Source organism: Malaya genurostris, chromosome 3 (genome assembly GCF_030247185.1).
Source record: "Malaya genurostris strain Urasoe2022 chromosome 3, Malgen_1.1, whole genome shotgun sequence".
In the NCBI taxonomy this organism is placed as follows: Eukaryota; Metazoa; Arthropoda; class Insecta; order Diptera; family Culicidae; genus Malaya; species Malaya genurostris.
Window position 1 is genome coordinate 165,873,107 of NC_080572.1, and position 22,956 is coordinate 165,896,062.

The following is a 22,956-nucleotide window of genomic DNA, read 5'->3' on the forward strand; positions in this document are numbered from 1 at the left end:
TTGTCTCTCCATAAAACCGGTGAAGTCATCCGTTGTATACGAGAGACCAGAGTAGTTCAGCTACCGTATGTCAGTATGTACTTCATTCGAAAAGGATGAGCGGAAGAATAAATAAAAACAGTCAAACAAAACTGTTATTGTATTTTTTTCAAGGACTGTGTAAATTCTTCGCAGGGAATGTCTATCATAAAGATAAATCAAGCAGCACGATACATAATGCATAATGTATGAAACTTAAGCTTTTATCGGTTCTAGATTAGTTCTTTGGATTATTCCTCCACATGCTATTGTGGGTGATATTTCGGTCAAATAGAACGGGTAAAAACCTATTCTTAATCCACCTAGTGGTGTGATAATGCTTTCCTCTTGTCATTGACACTGTCTCATTAAAATATGTCTTGCCTTTTTACTAAAGGGTACCATACCTTCCGGCTCGAGAAACGAAGCCCAATCTTTTGATTACTGTAGTGTGAAAATGTTTTTATTTCAATGAATTAAAAAGCATCAAATAGTACATGTTTTATGTTTGTAAAAAAAATTATCATTATATGTGCAAGATTCTAGATTGTCGATAACGCTTTTATTTTGCGGTGAGCACGATAATTTCTGACACGGGCTCATTCTTTATACAAATTAATTTACACAGAAAGAAATAATGAAATTTACACGAGATGTAAATCAATAGTAACATGGAATAGACATGGGTTGAATCGAAATTTTGATTGAAAACCTTCATCGATGCAAAACTAAATTGAATTGCATTGAATTTTCAATGAATATAACTGTATCTTTCAATTAACGCTTATTTTGCAATTAAATTGGATTGAAACGTGCAGAATTGTAAAGTAATTTTATATTTAATTACGTGCTCCAAATATGTGCATGAAAATAGATGTAAATTCACAAAATATTTTTATCTGTGTAGATTGATTCGAGTAGTTCACAAAGCGTTCTTCAGTGCTTATGTCACATATTCGGCAACATTCTCCAAAACAAATTTATCAGTAATAATATATTTGATCTTAATCATTAGTCACACTGGGAAATAATATTGCGAATAGAAAAAAATTTAGTTCTAGGTGTCGTACCTTGTGCGATTATATCTCCGGACCTAGAATAAACAACCATTTGACCTTCGAACACGATCCACAAACCAATATTATTATCGAGCCCAAAATGATAGAATACCATTATATGACCAGAACCGTAAATGACAAAAATGATCTTCGAATATGATCCACGACTCAACAGTATCTCTAAACGAGTTTAATTTTGTTAAAATCGGTTCAACCAACAGGAGAAAAACAGGCAAAAAAGGCGGTAAATCGCATACGTTACTTAAACCATTGTATCTCTAGAACCAGAAGTGTCATCACTTCGAACGTAGCTTTCAAACGAGCCTAAGCTTTTTGAAATCGGTTCAACCATCTCAGCGAAAATTGAGCGGCAAGAAAAGGTGCACATATGTACACAAACAGACATTTTCCGATCTCATCGAGTTGAGTCGAATGGTATATAACACTAGGGATCTCCGGAACAACGATCAAAATTCGTTTTCTGCAGCAATTATCTTCAGGTTGTATCATCAATTCAGAATTTTGCTTTAGCTTTGTTTTGTAGAAGGGCATAAGAAAAAAATCAGGAAACTTTCAAAAACGTGTTCATATAGAAATCGGTTATCTCAAAAAAGGTATCTCTTTTTTTGTCTATTTTCTGAAATGTTGTAGCTGATAATAGAAGAAGTTTTTTGCGCTCTAGGTCAAGATAATGAAATATGGACAAAAAAATATAAAAAAACCTGTTTTAATCCACCTATTGGTGTAATGATGCCTTTCTCATGTACATAGAATATTGTGGTATTCTATTCAAATTTTTTCTCTTCGATTTTTGAAAGAAACAAAGAGATTGTTTGTGTATAACATACAGAACAAAACAGTGCTTTGATTGCGTAGGTCATCCTTAAAAAAACGAAGTGGGTTCACTATTATATGTACTTTCGGCACCGGAACCCGAGAACCGGTATAAGCAAAGTCGGTTCGTACGGCCACCAACTAACGTGACGTACAAACTCTACTAGTACGCACTATAAATTACGATTTAAATGTTTGTTGCATCCGAAAATATGCAGTAATATTTGGTAGAACCATAAGACCTTGCAATTGACCCTAAGATTGGGAATAACGGTTTAGACTCCAGTTTATAACATTTTTTACGGTTTTTGTTCCGCCGGTTTAAGTGACGATGTACAATATTGCACACACTTTACCCTATAACTCCGGAACCGGAAGTCGGATCTGGATGAAATTAACCTTTCATTTGAATCTAAGTTTGTGGAAATCGGTAAACCATCGCTGAGAAAATTGAGTGAGATCCATTTTGGTATATATGACCACTATTTCCGGTACTTCCGGAACCGGATACCGGGAACCAGGATAGCCGAAATCGGTTTGTTTAGTTGCCTACTTATAATGACTATCGATTTGTGTGGTTTTGAGACCAGTTTAGATTTTTTTTTACGTTCTTTGTTTCGCCGGTTTAAATGATGGTGTACAATATTGAACACACTTTACCCTATAACTCCGGAACCGGAAGTCAGATCCGGATGAAATTCAGGTATTCCATATATGACCGGAAGACCTTTAATTTGAATCTAAGTTTGTGGAAATCGGACAAACCATTGCTGAGAAAAGTGAGTGAGATCCATTTTGATATACATTACCACTATTTCCGGAAGTACCGGATACTACTGATCATGACTATCGATTTGTGTGATTTTGAGACCAGTTTAGAAATTTTTTTACGTGTTTTGTTTCGCCGGTTTAAGTAGCGGAGTACAATATTGAACACACTCTACCATATAACTCCGGAACCGGAAGTCGGATCTGGATGAAATTCAGGAATTCCGTATGGGACCTTTCATTTGAATTTAAGTTTGTCAAAATCGGTTCAGCCATCTCCGAGAAAACCTAGTGAGATTATTTGACACATACACACACACATACACACACACACACACAGACATTGCTCAGCTCGATGAACTGAGTCGAATGGTATATGACACTAGTCGATTTTCAGGTGATTGCATAACCTTTCTATATGAGAAAACTGTTGAAATCTGAAATATTCTGATATATTGCTAAATGTTATCGTTCCTAGAATAAAGCGGCTTCGAAATAAAATTTGCACAAACTTTGATTTTCCTGTAGCTTTCAGACATTTCGAGTTTGTTCCAATTAGAAATTAGAAGAACTTCATTTTAAGTTTTTATACATTGTTGGAGAATAGTATTTGTTACTTATTTCTCATTATTGTATAAAGCATACATTTTTATAGTCATCTCATTTTGAATTTTGCTGTTACTTGAATACCAATCGTCACACGTTATTATACTGCCGTTCTAAGCCGTTTTGTCCCATATTTTATGGGATTTTCTATATAGCATAACTGTTTTTGTCAATTATTTCTCCATCTTGACCTAAAGTGCAATCAACTTCTTTTATCATTAGCTACAGCATATAATAAAACAAAAATAATCAAAAGTATATTTTATGAGATAACTGATGTTCGAGTTTCAGTTTAGAAATAAAACAGCTTTCAAAAACCGTATCTTGTCACCAGTATTATTTTGCAAAATTTTTATTAGCGCTTTTTTTTATAAGGAATGTTTCGTACTTTAATAAAGCTGGGTCGAAAATTATTTAAAAAAAGAATTTCAATGATTTTCAAAAATCCTCCTATTTTTTGAAGACTATAACTGTCTCGTCCATTATTTCTCCATCTTGACATAGAGTGATATAAACTTCCATTATCAGCTACAACATGTCAAAATTAACTTTTTTGAGGTAATCAGTTTTAAAGTTTTATTCTCGAAATAACATAAAATTACAAAAGTTTTTTGTTACTTTCTCCATATAGCCTGAACAGTTACGTAATACCTAAAACATCAAATTAATCTAATCAAGCGGTTTTGAGATATGTGTTTATTAAAAATTTGAAAGGATTTTCTGCCTGAGCCCTTCTCAAAAGCAAGGCTAGAACCAAAATTGTGCACTGATGATGCAAATTGTCCTCTTCGATAATGAAGAATGCTTATATAAAGTCGAATTAAAAAAAAACAACTACCTTCCAATTCGAATGGCAAACCATGCAAAACCGTCTAATAAAAAGCAATTCTATTTAAATATACAATTTAAAATTTCTTTCTTCAACAACGTTTGGAACATCCAGAGCATAACCGAAAACGTCTTTTCGATTTTTGTTTACGTTTCGTTATCTACTATTTAGTGCATTAGCAATCTATGTTAAACTGCTGATGCCACTTCGCGGTTCAACATAAACCGCTAAGCATACATAAAGTATGCTTACAATCACTAACTTTGCACCCAAGTGCAACGTTTTTAGTAACATCTCAGATGAAAATTCGATGTTAATTGTCATATTAAAAGAAGTCTAATCATTGCTTTGAAATTTCGATTACATCCGCCTGAATCCTCAGATAGAGCAAATGTGGACGATTAATCAGGAATTTTGTTTTACCAACGCCATAAATCTTCCCGGTATGATAGAGCTGGTGTGTTTCTCTGCGATACAGGGCAAAACTATTCATCGACCCACTCAAACGAGTCTGTCGATTCCTGCTGCCTTCATAAAATAATGTTGTCTAGATGAGCTCGGACACAATGAAACCCACTCAAAACCGCGGATCAGTAGTAGACCACGTATTTAAATTTCCACGCCGTTTGTCGGACCAGCATTCTCCTCATCAATGTGAATCTTTAATTTCATTCATAGTTTATTATTCTCATTCACCAATTTTTTCTGCTTGAATTAGCGCTTTTCTCACTACCACAATCGTCGACGGAAGTAGGGTGCAATTTTCCACGTCTGGACTTTTTCCGTCGGTGGTACTCATGAATGGTATGGAACAGAAAAAAAGAGGAGTATTTCCGATGAAAACATATCTAATGAGTCATTATAATTTGAGCACATGCTCTGTTGATTTTGCGTGTCTACAAACTGCAGTAAACGATTCGGAACAAGCACTCCGAAGAAACGGGTTGGTTTGTAATTCCAACCGTTTCTGTTCATTGTCGATATGAATGATGGTTAACGGAGAGCGTGTCTAACAGTTCTCAGGAATTTTTTTTCCGTGTGGTGAAAGGTGAGTTACAAAGCGGTTAATCCATGTGTTTAAACTATTTGTTTATCGCTCACTGTGGCGCTTTGTTGAGGCTGAAATGGAGGATTTGGTTTTACCTTTTTGATTACGGAATACGGTTTTGTTGTTCTCACATTGAAAGGCGGAACAATCGACTCGATGTTTTTTTTCAAATTGGTAGCTTCCCAAGTTCGAAAATGTATGTTTGTACGACAATCGGGACAACCATAGTATATATAGTAATTATGGTTTTAATTATTACTTCATTTTCATTTAATTGCAAACTCCAGAAGGTCTAGATACTTCCTACCAGTATATAATTTCAGAAGTAATCTCCCTGTGAAATTTTGGAACAATTTGAACTGTAAACCATTTGGCTTCCCAATGACCGTTGGCTCCCCTTTTGTGTGGCGTTACTCAAAACAGTCTCTACAAACTGCTTGTGGTTTCAAACTGCTCGTTCCCAACTGAGTTTGCGGTTGTGTAAAATGTTGGCAGGATTATTAAGGTTTAGGATCAAAACATCGATCGATGAGTCAGTGAAGAAAGTTCTTGGAATCGGCAAATTTTGACGTGCCGAATAACCCGCGTTAGTAATGCATTAAACTATTCTAAAAATTTCTGTTTGATTCACGAGAATTGCTAGAGTTCAGGTTAAAGTTACCTTGGTGGTCAGTTAATCCGTTATTTTTTGTGTTTTTTTTTTTTTGCAACAAATTCACTACTTTTGGGTTGTTTAAATCAGCGGTCGCACGCGGCTTTGAAAACGCAATTCGACACAAAGCAAGGTGTGACTAATTGTGGTTGTTGCTTTTTTTGTTACAGCGGAAGGCAACAGCGTTTACAATGTTCAACAATTTGAATGCCTTTTGTCAATTTTAAAACGACGGAATGGATTTACAGGTGAATGAAGTAATTGGAGCGTGTCGGTGGTTTCATTTCAATGGCATGGTATGACGAATGCTGACCTTGCGATTGTTATTTAGTTTCGCTGGGATTCATGTCTCTACCGTTACGGAAAAGCTATCACAGATACAACGGAATATGTTCAAACAATCCAATTTTTATTAAACAAGTAAACTTTGTTGAAAGCTGTGCTGAGCTTCATGACTGTTCGGCAAGTAGCAATGTTTTGCCTAAAAAATTTAGTTTATAGATAAAACTATTGATCAATTGTTTGTAAATCATCATATCATATCTCTTTTAAAGTGGATTGAAAATCAAAGCATCATTATGTTACTTGGCTACCGATGGCAATAGTTTCGAGGCCAGTTTAGAATTTTTTTTAAGTGTTTTGATTTGCCGCTTCAAGTGACGGTATCCAATTTTTAACACACTTCCTCCTATAATTCCGGAATCGGAAGTTGGATCCGGGTGAAATTTGGAAGTTTTGTATGAGACCATCAGACCTTTCGTTTGAATATAAGTTTGTTAAAATCAGACACACCATCTCTGAGAAAAGTGAGGGAGTAATAAGAAAATTTTTTTTACCTAATCACACTGTCACTCCGGTACCGGAAGTTGGATCAAAATAAAACTTAGTAACTTTGTAAAGGACAATTGTACATGCATGCATCACCCTGTAATTTCGGAACCGGAAGTCGGATTCGAATAAAATTAATGATGATTAAACCATTTTCACATGAAAAGTCTTACGAATTTATAGGATGCTATATAAATAGTAAATTCTTATATCAGGTGTACAACTTTGCTTCCGCCGTTTTTTTCCAAAATTAAAAGCTTTATTGCGAAAATGTGCTTACAGATGTATTATTCAAAGTATTGTCCGTCGCTAGCGACAACTTTCTCCCATCTTTCCGGCAATTTTCGGAACTCGGCTCGAAAAAAGGAGTCCTCTTTTGACGCTATCCATGAAGCAATTAATTTTTCCAACTCTTCGAAGGATTGAAAATGTTGATCTGCCAGGCCGTGTGTCATCGAACGGAATTGGTGGAAATCAGAAGGGGCGATATCTGGGGAATACGGCGGGTTGGGTAAGACTTCCCATTTCAGCGTTTCCAGATACTTTTTTACCATTTTTGCGACGTGAGGCCGAGCATTGTCGTGTTGGAGGATGACTTTGTCATGTCGCTCTTGATATTGTGGCCGCTTTCCTTTTAGCGCGCGACTAAGGCGCATCAGTTGCGTTCGGTAGCGATTTCCTGTGATGGTTTCACCCGGTTTTAAGAGCTCGTAGTAAATCACACCGAGCTGATCCCACCAAATACAAATCATAACCTCGGCGCCGTGAATATTCGGTTTTGCTTTCGACGAAGTAGCATGCCCGGGCTTTCTCCATGATTTTCTGCGTTTAAGATTATCGTATTGAACCCAATTTTTATCACCGGTTACGATTCGATGTAAAAATCTCTTACGATTTTGTCTTTGAAGCAGTTGCTCACATACAAATAGACGGCACTCGATGTCCCTCGGTTCCAACTCGTACGGCACCCAGTTTCCTTCTTTCTGAATCATGCCCAGGGCCTTGAGACGTTTTGAAATGGCTTGCTGAACGATTCGGCAAGCTCTTCTTGGGTTTGACACGAATTTTCATCAATCAATGCTTCTAGTTGTTCATCTTTGAAGGTTTTTTCTCTTCCACCACCATGTTTGTCTTCGACATCGAAATCACCATTTTTAAAACGTAGAAACCACTTACGACACGTTCTTTTATTCAGAGCAGCATCACCGAAAGTTTCTGAGAGCATTCGATGCGCTTCAGATGCATTTTTTCGAATTGTAACAGAAAAGTAAAACTCCCCGCAAATGGCGAGAATTGGGCACATAAACAGACATTTTCGAGCGTGAATAATACGAAAACAAGAACAACTGTCAATGAAACGGCGATGACAATTCGTTAGGCACTGTACACACTCACTTTAAAGACATTATCATCTATGTATTTTGACCGGCCTCAGCCGGTACAGCCACCTATCGGAAAACGGCGGAAGCAAAGTTGTACACCTGATTTCTGGTTCTATTAGAACATGGCCGATACCCGGTTCCGGAAGCCCCAAATGTAGAGACCAGAAAGACTTCGAAATGAAACTTACATCGATGTTTCAGAAATAACTACACACGGAACGACCGAAATTAGCTCTGCGCCTAATTCGTATTACTGTTTTTGAATTAGTTGATTTTAACAACAGAATTTCCAAAATAACTATAAAATTAGTTAAAATTGAGAATTTACTTTGCTGAAAAAACTCTTATTTTTAGAGAATGTGTTTAGTTGGTGGATATCCTGGGCACAAACCAGCAATATTTCAATCCAACACGAAATTCTCATTGACAACTAATTTTGTTATTAAAATCAGAAAATTTGTTTCTATTTATCTATCACTATCATTACTGAAGGACAGCACAAAGAAAACAAAATTGAAATGGGTATTATTAACAACTTTATTAGCCAAAAACTCATGAGAAGTGTCAAAGCAAAACAATCCAATAAAAAGCTAAAAAGGACAGTCTTATTGAAACTGCTTGAAAATTGTTTTGATGTTTTTCGCATGTGTTCGATATATCTTTATTTAAATTTCTAAACCGATATGTAAAAATGTCGTAAACTGTTAGTGGAAATCGTATTTATTCAGAATTTGTGCGCACTTGAAGCGATTCTGCGTAATAATGTTTTTACGCGGAACAGTGAAGTGAATTTCGAATGTTGCACTCTAATTGTGATGAAGTTTTTTTGTATCTTCAAACCTTCCGAGCTGCGCCGTCCGGTGTACTACTTGTATTCGGTTTTTGTTTTCCGAGTGCTCAAAGTTTTCAGTGAGAATGAAGAAAACAGTGATTTAGAAGAAAAAAATTCAAAAAGATGTTTATGTTTCGTTTATGTCTTTTTCTCCAATACAACATCGTATTTATACCTGCCAATATAGAAAAGACAACCGCGTCTGAAATTTTTTCGGCAGTAGTGTGCCATCTAGTGGCTAGTAGTCATAACGGTGTTAGCGTTTCGGTGACAGGGCGCCATATAGCTGCAGATTGCAGAAGCCAATTCAACCATTCATATTGGTTGAAAACAACATTTTATTTCTTTAATTCAACTAAAAAATTAGTTGAATGGAAATGAAATGAGCCTTAGCTAAGAAATGACAGCACGTTTAGTTTGTGAATTCAACTAAAAAAAATAGTCATTTCAACAAATATTTTATTATTATTAAGGGAATGAGAATAAAAAATCTAAATTAGCAAAAGTAAGATTGTTTTAGTTGTCTCAAAAAATAACTAACTAAAATCAGCAAATCAACTAAATTTTTCGCGAAAATGCTGATTTCGGTCGTTCCGTGCACTGATTTCAATCAACTTAGGTTCATATAAAAGGTATACTGGTCACCTTAACGATTGCAAATTTTTATTCAGATCCGACTTAAGAGTTCCGAAATTACTGTATTTTTAGTATGTATGCAGTTATTCCAGGTCTAAGTAATTTTAAAACAATGCCATTCGAATCTTACTGATAACGCTGTGAGTCACAATAAAAAAGGATAAGGACATAATCGAAAACACAGACCTTATACATAGTCTATATTTCACTAAAATTTCTACATTTTAAAATAGTGATGTCATAAAGAAATCATGTCATTATCACAAATCATCAGCTAAAGGTTTTTATAAAATATATTGTCATTCTAGAACTATTTACAAGAGATTTTATCAAAAAAAATGTTCCCAGTTTATGCAAAAACGATTAGTTTGGACCTGTATTGCAACTATCAACGTAGGTCGTGGGATCGTTTTATCCCGGAGAGAAAGATTACCTCCTCTCTCAGTTTACTGGTCTACGTTACCACTAGTGGTTATGTGCGTTGTCGAGAAATAGTCCGCTTCCTCCTTCATTTGGCGGTACAACTTTATGCTTTATATAAACACTGTCTTTATGACTTCCGTCCAACCTCGTTATTATCGACTAACTTGTCCCCACGAACTGAATAGGCGGACTACTCGCAGACGGAGCAGCGAGAAGAATTAAATCTGATCCCTTCTTAATGTTCAAAACCGGAAATAGTTGCCCTGCTAAGTACATTTACTGTGCTCAACATAAACACAAAGTGATGTAGTTCCGATGCATAAAGATATTGAATTTTTCTTTTGTTTTTCCTCTCTTCCTTCCAAGTTATAACACTTCATTTGGGACGGCATACAATCATCTCATGTCTTATCGTCTCCACCATGGGAGACGAAAAGGAACACGTCATTGAGTCCTTTATTTGGAACATAGTATTTCGCCTCTTTGCTGAAAATTTGTTAAAACTAAAGTTCGTGCTTACGACCGAATCGATGAACGTGGGAAAGTGGCTCATGTTGAACCATGTATTCGTGTTTATAGCGTTGACTGACCAAATTACCTCCGGAACTGCAATTTAAAAGACGAAGCATGATTTATAAGCTTCAGTACCATGTTCTTCGATTTTCTTTCGTTCCTACGTGTGCGACAGAAAGGTAGCTACTGCAAGATCTTAAGAATGCGTAAAGAATTGATCAGTTCTCGACTCTTGCACTAGCCAGACCAGGTACGCAAAAAGTTCGAATAGATATAAATACGTGCTGCTTTCACCTTTCCGAACCAACTAACATATCCACTTCTCTACACACATCCATAGGTTGAATGGAATGGAATTGATTGGTTGCTTCGAAAACGACAACAACAAAGCATAACAGTGATTTTGTTGTCCGTTCAGAACCTTTCCAGCAAATGTAGGGCCTACCTTAGCCAACAAGCACGTAGTGACGATGCGTGAATGAATTTTCGGGCTGCAGAAAAATAATTAAACCGTTTACCACCCCACGTAATGCCCTTCCGTCCGTACCGGGTGGTACTTGGATGCCTGCAACGAAATCGGAGATTAATCCTCCGCCGTCGCTAATTCGTGCGTCCGCTGTTCAAAGCATGGGAAATGGACAATTTTTGACAGAATCTGGTGAATGTGGGAATGTTTTATAAATATGTGTGATAGTAGAAGTTGATTTTGAGATTTTATTTGTATCACTCTGCAGTTGAAAAAGACTCCCGTTACAAATAACAATTGTTAGAGGTTTATTAGTATCTAGTAAGTGTTAGATTATGCGAATTGATCAAATGGAAAAAAATCGTGCAATTAGTCTAACCAACGAAAAAACACAGTTCTCCAGGCCTGGGTATAATCTGAATCACCCTGAAACACGAACGAAATATAGCAACGGTGTCAAGATTATTCATCAAGGTGAGTCATGGGAACTCGATACCTTTTCCAGGTAACATGATCAAGTTATATCCAATCACTTAACCGTCACAGTTTTATTTCCACCGAAATCACAGCTGAGATGGGGCTCATTTAGTTTGTGTATTTTCCCTTGCTTGGAGTGGAATGGTAGCTTGCGTGATTTATAACACTTCCGTTTATTTTTTTTCCCTACCTGTACCGTACCGTGTTTAGTATACTTCCAATGACTCCATAGCAAAACATAAACTGCAACACACAGCACAAACTAAAATTCCACTTCCCTGCAGTTAGTCATATATGGAAACGAAAATAATTATGTTATTATGCATAAGTTAACATTTTTGAATCATGCAACGGTAAGCACACTGTCACCTGGTTTCTTGTAAACATCAGCTGATTTGATTACTAACAGAACTCGAATGAGTTTGCGTTATACTCATTAGGATTTAAATTAGGAAACTTACTTTAAATGTGGCCATTTTAGTTTGGAATATTTATAAAATAACTGTAATATACGCTGATTACATTTTTGTTATTAGTAATAATAACGGACATCTATGTTCAAACCTAAAATGCACGAAAACCATTTTGGTTAGCAGGTTTGGCATATATTAATCCTCAGTTAAACCTGTTAGAGTGCCATTGCAATTTGTTACTAGAGAAATTCAAACTGTGAGTATGCTGCTTAAATCATTGGTACCGAGAGTTAATATATAAATTACGGCGCGCGTGCGTGACGTGAAATGCGGATCGTTTTGTGTTGAAGAACCAAACTACGATGGAACACAATAGTGTTTGAGCATTTCCATAAACTGTTAAAGCTTATACATCTTCTTAGAGGTAATAATCGAAGTAGAGGCGGCCTTACCTGGTTGCACGAGCTGTTGGGCTCCGCCGAAAGTCTCAGTTCAATGCCAGCCTCACAAAAAATAAATAAGCAGCTTGGAAATTGCTGCTGCGATCACTCAGATCTACAGCGACGAGAGAGGAAAATAAGAACGGACGCGGAACAGCTCATGATATTATTAAAAAAAACGACTTCGTTCGGCTCGGTGCTAGTTTTGCTAAGCAAGGCTCGAATAAGGGCATTATATAATTAAATTGGAGCAATTGATGCAAACCATTCGCCATCTGTGGACAACCTGGATCAATTATTCAAACACATCCAAAGATCTGCATTCGAGATTTCCTATTAACTAGCTGTTCGAGTTGAAAGGTTCGATGTTTTATTGAGACGCTGATTGCAGTGCAGACAATTTCAATTACCCACCATAACAAAGCAGAAACACAGTTCGAGAGGGAGTAGCCGTAGTTTTTCAAGGATGAAGTGATCTTTATCTGGTGGTTAATTTGTTATAAGTCTTGTGTTTAAAAGCAATAACAATTGGCAATTCATTCATTCCAATTTGAACTGAGTGTCTCTAAGCTCATTAAGGTAGCAGCTGGATTTACGTATTGTTGAGGTAAAATCGTGTTATGTTCCACCGATGTATGGTGTTGCGTTTTGTATTACGGTGTTGTGAACGAAATGGAAAATTCGAGGGTCCACAATTTATCGAAATATAAAATTCTAATTGATATTGTTTCACACAAAATAAATCGGTTTGTGAACCACATTGTACGTAAATATTGAAGTGTCAGTTGTTCCGAGAATCACACGGAGAACCCGCAGATCACAAAATTACAATATTGCAATTGTTGTTCCACGCCCTGGTTGTTTCAACTAAAATGTTGTTGATTTAACTAACATATCTGTTGATTTTGTCATAACCATTCAGGTAACCGAAATTGTTGTATTCAAATGCTGTCACTTGGCGGAGAACGAAGACAGCAAAACGCAGAAAAAAACACCTCTTCATTTCACCAGAAGCGTTCCATATTGAAAATTTTCAATGGTAAATGAACGTCATTTATGTTAGTTACGTAGTGGTCGTTTTATGTAAGTGAAAGTATGCAGAAGAATATAACAGTTATTTGTAAAACAAGTTCTCCATGTGTTAAATAGATATTCCTACTTTATAAATGTTTGAATTTCATCTGAGAGTAATGTATTCTAGAACAGTTCATGTCAATGTTATTAAAACCGCTTAACGTTTAAAAATTTGCTGCTAAAGTGAAGTGGTACTATTTGTATTTTCTTGAAAGTGTATCTGTAGCATTAGGTTTACCAGCGAGCCATTCTGCAAGTGAAGGAAAAAATCCTTATTCACTGTGACCATTTTTATGGTGAGTTCCCTTTTGAGAATTGTAATCTTTTGGTTCATTTCTATATCCTTTGTGAGTTTAGTTAATTAGGTAAAATTTCGTTGTTCAAGCAGTGAACGATTAGCTGCCCCCCGAAGAGGCTAACAGTAAAAAATATTTATTGCAATTGGTGTCTTAAGTTCAAATAACTGAATAATTGGTTGAAACAACTGAGACATTTTTTTCCTTTCATGCATACAAGTAACTTTGCGGGGATTGTGTCTTTGCTCAATTGCACGAGTGACATCTCATTGAAACGTTTCATTGTTCGCTCAGTGTGTTTGGCATTGCTCAACTGAAACGTTTCATTACTTGTTTGTGGTGCTTGTCTTTGTTGGGTGTCGTTGCTAAGCTGCCAGCACGATAAATAAAAAATGACAGATTAGTTTAAACAACAGTCGATTAGTTTTACCAAATTTTAACCAATCAAAATCAGAAAAACAACTAATATTTTAGTTGTTTAGCGATCGCTGGCTTTTCCGTGCACGAGGAAACACCTAAGGTTGCCACCAGAGTGAATACGTTTTGCGGACAACAACAGCTCTACATGCTCAACTGAATGGTCTCATGGTCCCATAGAATGCGGTTGAATTGTATCCCGATCCCACTTCCAGTTCCGGATTTACCGGTTGATGAATATTTGAAATTGCTATACACGTAAAAACATCAATCTGGCTCAAACCTATTTCATTTAGTTGGTTATGTTATTCGATGCCCAAACGAATCTATTTCTACTATATCGTACACGGTTTCAGAAGTACAGGAAATAATGGTCAAAAATTCCTAAATAGAACTTCCATCGTTTTCTCAGAGACGGCATCACCGATGTTAGATTCAAATAAATGGTTTCACGGTTCTACAGGTTGCTGTTGAATCCGATTGAAATCCGTTGAAAAAAATTTTATAATGGGCTCAAAACTAAATTGGGCTGTAAGTTGATGCCCAGACAAATTTTCTCGTATTTATTCGAAAGTGATAGAAACGTATATTGGAGACTTCATTTGCAATAAAGACTGTGCTCGAAAAAACAACACTTTCTTTTGTGTATAACTTTTTGTTGCAGTTTTTAACTAATGAAATTTCGCAAAATTACGTCACAATCAGTGCAGTGGTTATAGAATCCTTCGACAAAGAAACGTGTGCGGTCGTCTAAAATACAGGCTAGTCCGACTGATGAATTGCTAAACAGTTTGAAGTCGACAATTCGACTGCGTCCCATATGGTAAAATCATTCACGGATGGTGAGGGATTACATTAAGCGCTATCCCATTCTTTCGATTCGGGACGTGGCCAAATAATTCTTCCACGTGGTTCGTCCAGTAAGCAACAAAGCAGGTCGGGCAGCAAGTCTTCAAGCATAACCGAATCGGTAAACAAAACACGGTGGCCAAACCTCGAGTAATTGGTGCGGCCGAAATTCATGGTAACGGACGACGAGACGTACATGAAAACGAACGCCAAACTGATCGGCGACCAGAAATTTTTGATTGGAAAGTCCCGTCTGGATGTTCAAGAGAAGTGCCGGATGAAAACGGTTGACAAATTTGCCAAGAGGACTTTCTGTGGCAGGCGATCTGTGATTACACCGAATTCAGCAAACCGTGCTTAACGACCGATAACATGAACGGTCTAATATTCGCGACAAAATCTGAACAGATTAAATTTGGGATGAAACCAGTTTGCTGTTAGTACAATCAAAGATGCATTTTTATTAATTTAATTGCTATCTTAAAACTAATTACAGTTACTTAATTTGGCTGCAAAAAGAAACTACGAACTTCTGAGTTTACTTAAGTCATTAGAGTCTGTACAAACTCCTCTGAAAGTGATTTTGCTGCGTTTATCAAAGATTTTCGAAATTTGTCTATAGTTGTATATTATTGTTTATACTGAGAGTTCTCTCTTCACGAGATCCCAATACAGCTCGATAGGTCGAAACGCCGGACAGTTAGTTGAGTTCGATTTATTCGGTACAACATGGACTCCATTCGCTTTATACCAGTCCAAAACATCTTTGGCGTCGTGAAAAGAGGCCAAATCGTGCCAGAATAGCGAGGGAGTGTCAAGACGGTATAAAAATTGTAACAATCGCTCCTTTAGGCACTCTTCACGGTATATTCCATTGTTTATCGTTACGGTAGTGTTGAGCTTTGCCTTGCTTGTTCGACCACAGCTGCATATTGCCTGCCAAACTAAATATTTTTGAGAATCTTAACCTTTTTCTTCGCCCTGAAATGCTATTTCACGCCGTTCCTATGCATGACAGTCAAAAAATACATTTCGGGAAGCTGATTAAAGTTTTCCAGCAAATAAATTCCATTATCATGCAGAAAAACTCACATTATGTATATTATTACTGCCAGATACGGATTTTCATTAACACCGCACACAATTATTTTTCGCATTTGCTTATCTTTCGACGCCATCTGCGATCTTAAAGCTTGTAGGTCATCTACGTTCATCTAGTCTACGTGATATTCCATTCGTTTATAAAGTGATTTCCAAGATATACGTAATTGGGAGTGTCCAGATTTTGTCACGAACAAGCCTTAGATGTTAAAAATTGCGACCTATCTTTTGCCTGTAACTGTATGTTTATATAAGGTCAATTTCAGGTCGAACGTGTTAGTTTAAAATTTACCGTAATCGCATCGAATCGGCTCAAAGAAAACACTAATGTCATGTCGATTTGCTGGAAACCACCTAACGACTAATTGTTTTTTTTTAAGTGCCACTAGTTCTAGTTCGCGATCGACACAGATAACATAACAACTTTTCAACAGTTGCACTATTTATGTACCATTTAATTCCACTATTTCACTGTCACGTTATTACACTTTCACAAAGTCACTATACTTTAATGAAGCATAACAAACGTTACAATACATTATTGTATTGTCACTATACTTTAATGAAGCATAACAAACGTTACAATACATTATTGTATTGTAACGTTTGTTATGCTTCATTAAAGTATAGTGACTTTGTGAAAGTGTAATAACGTGACAGTGAAATAGTGGAATTAAATGGTACATAAATAGTGCAACTGTTGAATATATTCCGCTAACAGCTCCAGGTGAAAAATAGTCACAACTTTTGCCCGGGTTTTTAAAATATAGTGTTATAAAATTGAAAAATTTTGTTGGACTACATTACGGTTTTTTAATCATCCGTGGTGTTCATAGTTCTATTAGCTTTCCATGGTGTTTTCAATCCTGCATGTTAGTTACAGTATTTAGGCAAAGAAACAGTCATCTAGATTATCTGTAGATGCTATATTTTAGTAGGCATATCATGTTTTTTTCAAATTGAATTTATTGATTTTATTGGACTCGAATGTTCATATTAAAAGGTTTTCGAGGAATGTTATGATTTTTGATACCCAGAAAATTCAAGTATTTGCTTTAATCTGCAATGTTACAAATAATATTTAAAGATGAATTATTTTACAGTGATAAAGGCAAAACATGACTTACTACTCTTGTAAACTACACTCATACATTCTTTTAGGAAAAATGAAACCTTACCCGATCTTGTGTCGCTTAGTAGAAAAGTATTTCCCCGGGTTATTACTAGTATGCTATATAATATAGTATAAAATATGGAAAAAGTTAAGATATAAGAATCGAAAAGCTGATGATATTTGGTCGACCGTTTCAATTTATCTGTGAATATATCTTAATTTGAAGACTTACTGATAAACTACAAATCAAAACGCATTCAAATGACCACTTCGTCATCGGGATATCTGATCACTGCATCAGCAATTGTATAACTAATATCTCAGTGAAGTTATAAAACAGTCTATAGATTCAGCATAATTAACCCACACTGCTCGAATTGATGAACAAAATGTAACAGAGTCAGTGCACTTTCTGTGAAACCACCCCGATTGCGCCATAATAAAGTAACCATTAGAGCTGTGCCGAGATGCCTCAATTTCTCCACCGATGGTTGCCACGGTGTGCCAATCCCAATGTCATTCATTAGTTTAAAAGCATTTGATGGCAATAATCAGCCGGCAGTCCGTGGATCCTTGTGTGCGCGAAACTTCGATAACATGTTTCGGATACAATTTTGCTGTTTTTGACGTAACTCGCAAAATATGAGTCACCGCACGCGGTTTTCCATCAATCGATTCACTTTCATTTCTTAATGCGGCAATGGACACCGCTGGACTGTCGGGTAATGGCTCTTTCTGGTTGTTCAAAGCTCAGCAAAAGCAGAGAAGGCGTCCGGTGAGCCTCGAGCACTTTTTGTGGTTTTGCAAGCGGGCAGCAAGAGTTATTACTACTGCAGAATGGCAAACCAATCCCAAAGTAGGTGCATGCTGGCTGCGGTCCTACGAAGTTGAAGTTGGAAACATTAGTCTTTTTGTTGTCCGCTGCGTTAACCTAAGAGGCGGTTTTCCACCATTCACTACCATGTTTATATGTTTGCTTTGTTACCGAACGACAAACGGTTTTTACCAGTCTCAACTCTAAAGAAGGTTGAGGTAGGTTCATTAACATGCTGGAAACCAACTGAAGGGAAAATACTACGAAAAAATCATTTTTGTCATTCATAGTCAATACGGCGAGGTTTTGCTCGCCCAGTGCCCAGCAACTGTGTTTTTACAGTCAAAAGTGGGGTGTTCCTGGAATATTTACTAAATTTTGTAAATGTTGCATTTCTTAACATGCAGTGGAACATTGCACAAAACCATGCATTGCGGAGCACAACAAACAGATGGCCAAGTCACTGACCAACTCAAAGTGCTGCTCGCTTAGCAAAGTTTGCAATGGCTTAAAAAACTGCTGTTTCATCCCTTTGAACTTAATTAGACTTTATGTAGCAAAATATATCTAATGTGGAGAAACGCTCATCATGAACGAGCAGTAAAAGTCCGAGACGTATTGGCCCTTAAAAGAATCTATGCATTAAGCCACTCACTTCCGTGTTTGCTGTGCTGCAAACAATTTGAACCGCGCGATACACAGTCTAAACGTAATCACATAGGAAAAGGTGAAAACTATTTTAGATGCATGAAGAAATGGAATTCAAAAGGCATTAAATAGTCGTTATTCATGCATGGTTGGCTGCGGCGCCGCGGTGCGTCTGAAGCGCTGCTTGTGTTCGTATATTGTTCGTTTTGATGGACGGCGTTGACCGCAGGCATAAGTGTAGCCGGCGATAGCAGCATAAAGGACGTTCTCCGAAGCGTATCAGATGCGGTAAACAGCTACTGTGACGGACTACTTCGATCAATGACCTGCTATGTATTGGTACCGATCGATTTATTGACTACGACCTACGATTACCATCACAGGAAGCAACAGATTAATCTTTGTCCAATCTACTTTGATTAGCACCCGGTATTAGACACGCATACAAAAGCGAGATTCATTCAAAGCGAACCAACAAATGCCGTATACATTGCTTTGGGTTAGCCGATTGACGTAAATTAGTCTATTGTGAAGTGATTCAGCTAGAATCGCGCTGAACACAAAGATCTAAATGTCCACTAACAATACAAAGTTATGTGCCTAGATCCAGGTCATCGGAATGTTATACAATAGTAAGAATCCGATTGCAACACTTCCATTACGTCTGAACATAAGATAGTTCAGGTTGCTGTTTGGCAATATAATGCAATAATCTGGGGAGAGTTGTTTCGCTCGCACTTCGTACACAACACCACTACCAGCTCGGTGGGATCATGCAAAAAGACCCGTTGACATTTGTGTGCCATCAGATTGGCATGCAGATTGCATAAAACTCTCAACGATGATGGCCTGCTTCGATGATTGTTGGGCGCATCTTTGCTTGATGCGTGATCTCGTACAAACTCGTACTTGACTTGGCGTTTGTTGATATGTAAAAATTTTGGTAAAAAATGCAATCAATTTTGAACCGTGTAGGAAAAATACGCAGAAGGTCGTGTGTATATGAAAGATTTAAATGGAGCTATTCAATTTTCGACGTTTCTTTCCTACCATGTAGAGATGAATCAATTTGTCCCCTGTCATTTTCAAATGGTGGATATCTATCACTCGGGGCTATGATATTGGACTATTATGCATTCCAACAGTTTATCGGCTGACGGAGACGCTAAAGTTATTGCTTATGCTACACTTGAAGGCAATACTTGAATCAACGGACACGAGGTAATTTTATTAATGCTCAGCCACCTTTGACATTAATTACAGTGCCCCATTCGTGTAGAAGTGTGAAGATGTAGAAACTGGATGCAGACAACATCTATTCGGTTACGATAACCACACATGAAAGTACTGTGCTGCCAATTATCGCATGTATTGGAATAGAGCAAAGTCACGATGTTGAAAGTATGTCAATTAGGAATTTCACTTTACGTTGGTCAATACACAGCATATTGTATGGTAGATAGTATCTTCTCGTGGGCATTTGTCTGGCAATGTTGTAATAGTATTGAATGATTTTCTAAGATATAATTCGAACTCAATGCAGTTAAAAGATTGTTATTTCATTAAGTTCTTTTTTTCATAAAGAGTATTTTCTTGATTGATAAATAAAATAAATTCAAAATGCCAAAACAATTTTTTCACTATCGAAAAAAAACAAAAAAGTTTGTTTGGATATTATCTAATAGGACCTACAAATTGAAGCAGTTTTGAGCCCGATTACGAAATAGTACGATTTGTATCGTCTCTCTAAATGATGGTTTGAAATGTTAAACACATTGCATCCTATAATTCCGAAACATTAAGTTCGTTCCGAAATCTGGAGTCTGGTATAGCCGAAGTCGGTTAGAGTACCCAGCAACTCACATAACCTAAAAACTGGAACAATGTTGAATTCAGATAGTAGATTTTTTACGTGTTTGCATATTCACACTAAATGAAAACTGATTCTATATAAAATTTGGCAGCCATATGACTTTATATTTGAATCTAACTCTCAGAGAAATCGAAATGAGCTCCGTTTTTGTATATTTGATAACTAATTTCAGAACTTTCAGAATCGAAAACTGGAGACTGGTTTAGTAAAAACCGGTTTGTATGGCCATTAACTAACCAGATTCACAAAAAGGATCAGATTTTAGCACAGTTTCGAAGAGTGTTCAAGTTCTTAGCGACATTATTTTAAGCAGCGATTTGTATTTTTTAATACTCTTCATCCTATAATACTGGAACCGGAAGTCAGATCTGGATAAATTAAGCAGTCAGCTATGGAGTCTTTAAATCTCAGTTTATGAAAACCGGTTGCGCCATCTCTCGAAGTGAGTTGTTTAGAATATTCGACGATTACTTTCGGAACCGTTCTGGAATAACCAACGTCAGTTCTTTTGACTATCAACTAACAAGATTTACAAAATGGAATATGTTTTACCACAATTCAAAGTATTTTTAGGTACACACTTTCCACTACACTACCAAACCTGGCAGTCGGATCCGGATTGAATTTAGCAGGCACCTATGTAACTATAGAACCGTGAATTTAAATGCTAGTTTGTGAAAATCGACAGTGAGGCAACATGAGATAGTTTCATTGTATAGATGTAGAAGAATATTTTTGGAACCTCCGGAAAAATGAAGTGAGTTTATTTGAACTAATTTCTGTCATTAGTTTCTGTTGACATGGTCGCTCATGAAACTACATTCTTAAACTTTAACACCAATCACCCTATAATTACGGATCCGGAAGTTGAATGGAAAACATGCATTTTCTATGAGGTTTCAAGACCTCTCAGTTGCATTTGAGTTCGTCAACATCGGTTTAGTCGTTCCCGAGAATGTGAGTGCATATTTTTTCATCTGTTTTGCACATAAGTGAAATCGAAATCTAGCAAATCTGTGCACATAAATGAAATCGAAATCTAGCAAATCTGTTTTGCACATATCACATATTTTATTGGCGATCACAGTAATTGTATAACCTTTCTGATGAGAAAGTGAAAAATCGACGAAAAATAGTTTCCATATAATTTTAAGATTTATGCATTTCTGCGCTCACACGTACTCTACTCTTATTCTTTCAGTCGTAGACCACGCGGATCTCTGCTGTATACAGGAGGCGTCCCCATTCCTCTCGATTCATGATTATTCGCCGCCAGCCTCGATAGCTGAGAAGGGTCCGCAGGTCGTCCTCAATTTGATCGATCCATCTTGTCCATCTTCTAACAACATACCCGGCTCACCGTAACCGCCCGACCTTGGCCGTTTGGACGAGGGTTAGTCCTCTCAGCAACTGGTGCAGTTCATGGTTCATTCGCCTTCTCCACGTACAGTCAGCGTTTTGTAGTCCAAAGTAACCACGATTTCCTGACAATATGTCGTCAACATCGGTTTAGTCGTTCCCGAGAATGTGAGTGCATATTTTTTCATCTGTTTTGCACATAAGTGAAATCGAAATCTAGCAAATCTGTGCACATAAATGAAATCGAAATCTAGCAAATCTGTTTTGCACATATCACATATTTTATTGGCGATCACAGTAATTGTATAACCTTTTTGATGAGAAAGTGAAAAATCGACGAAAAATAGTTTCCATATAATTTTAAGATTTATGCATTTCTGCGCTTACACGTACTCTACTCTTATTCTTTCAGTCGTAGACCACGCGGATCTCTGCTGTATACAGGAGGCGTCCCCATTCCTCTCGATTCATGATTATTCGCCGCCAGCCTCGATAGCTGAGAAGGGTCCGCAGGTCGTCCTCAATTTGATCGATCCATCTTGTCCATCTTCTAACAACATACCCGGCTCACCGTAACCGCCCGACCTTGGCCGTTTGGACGAGGGTTAGTCCTCTCAGCAACTGGTGCAGTTCATGGTTCATTCGCCTTCTCCACGTACAGTCAGCGTTTTGTAGTCCAAAATAACCACGATTTCCTGACAATATGCGTCTCTGAATTTCTCTGCTGGTGTCATTCTCGGCAGTCACCAGTGAGTCCAAGTACACGAACTCGTCGACCATTTCGATTTCATAACCGCAAATAAGAACTCGTAATGGGTGGCTGATATTATCTTCTTTCGAGCCCCTGCCTTTCATGTACTTTGTCTTTGACACATTGATGTCTAGTCTGACTCGCTTGGCCTCAACTTTTAGTCCGATGTACGTATCTTCCATCTTCTCAAAGTTGCGTGCTATAATGTCAACATCATCAGCGAAACCTAGTAGCTGGACGGACTTTCTGAAAATCGTGCCACTCGTGTCTATCCTCGCTCTTCTTATCACACCCTCCAAAGCAATGTTGAATAGCAAACACGAAAGACCACATAATCTCACATAATGAGTATAATTTCATGGGTTCAATAGTTCTCTTTTTATAGTGTGAATGCCTGGTATCATGGAAACGCACTTCAAATGCATTGCAGAGTGTAA

At 37.1% G+C, this 22,956-nt stretch overlaps 1 protein-coding gene across 6 annotated transcripts in view; it reads left to right on the forward strand.

Moving 5' to 3' along the window:
• Positions 1–22,956, forward strand: part of LOC131439583 (semaphorin-1A) — a 125,517-nt gene that overhangs the window by 34,850 nt on the left and 67,711 nt on the right. For 5 of the 6 annotated variants that reach the window (XR_009231147.1, XM_058610770.1, XM_058610772.1 and 2 more), the window contains exon 2: positions 21,611–21,936. The exons of the other annotated variant lie outside the window; for it this stretch is intronic. The gene's annotated coding sequence lies outside the window, so the exon portion shown is untranslated. The remainder of the gene's footprint in view (positions 1–21,610; positions 21,937–22,956) is intronic. 6 annotated transcript variants of the gene reach the window in all.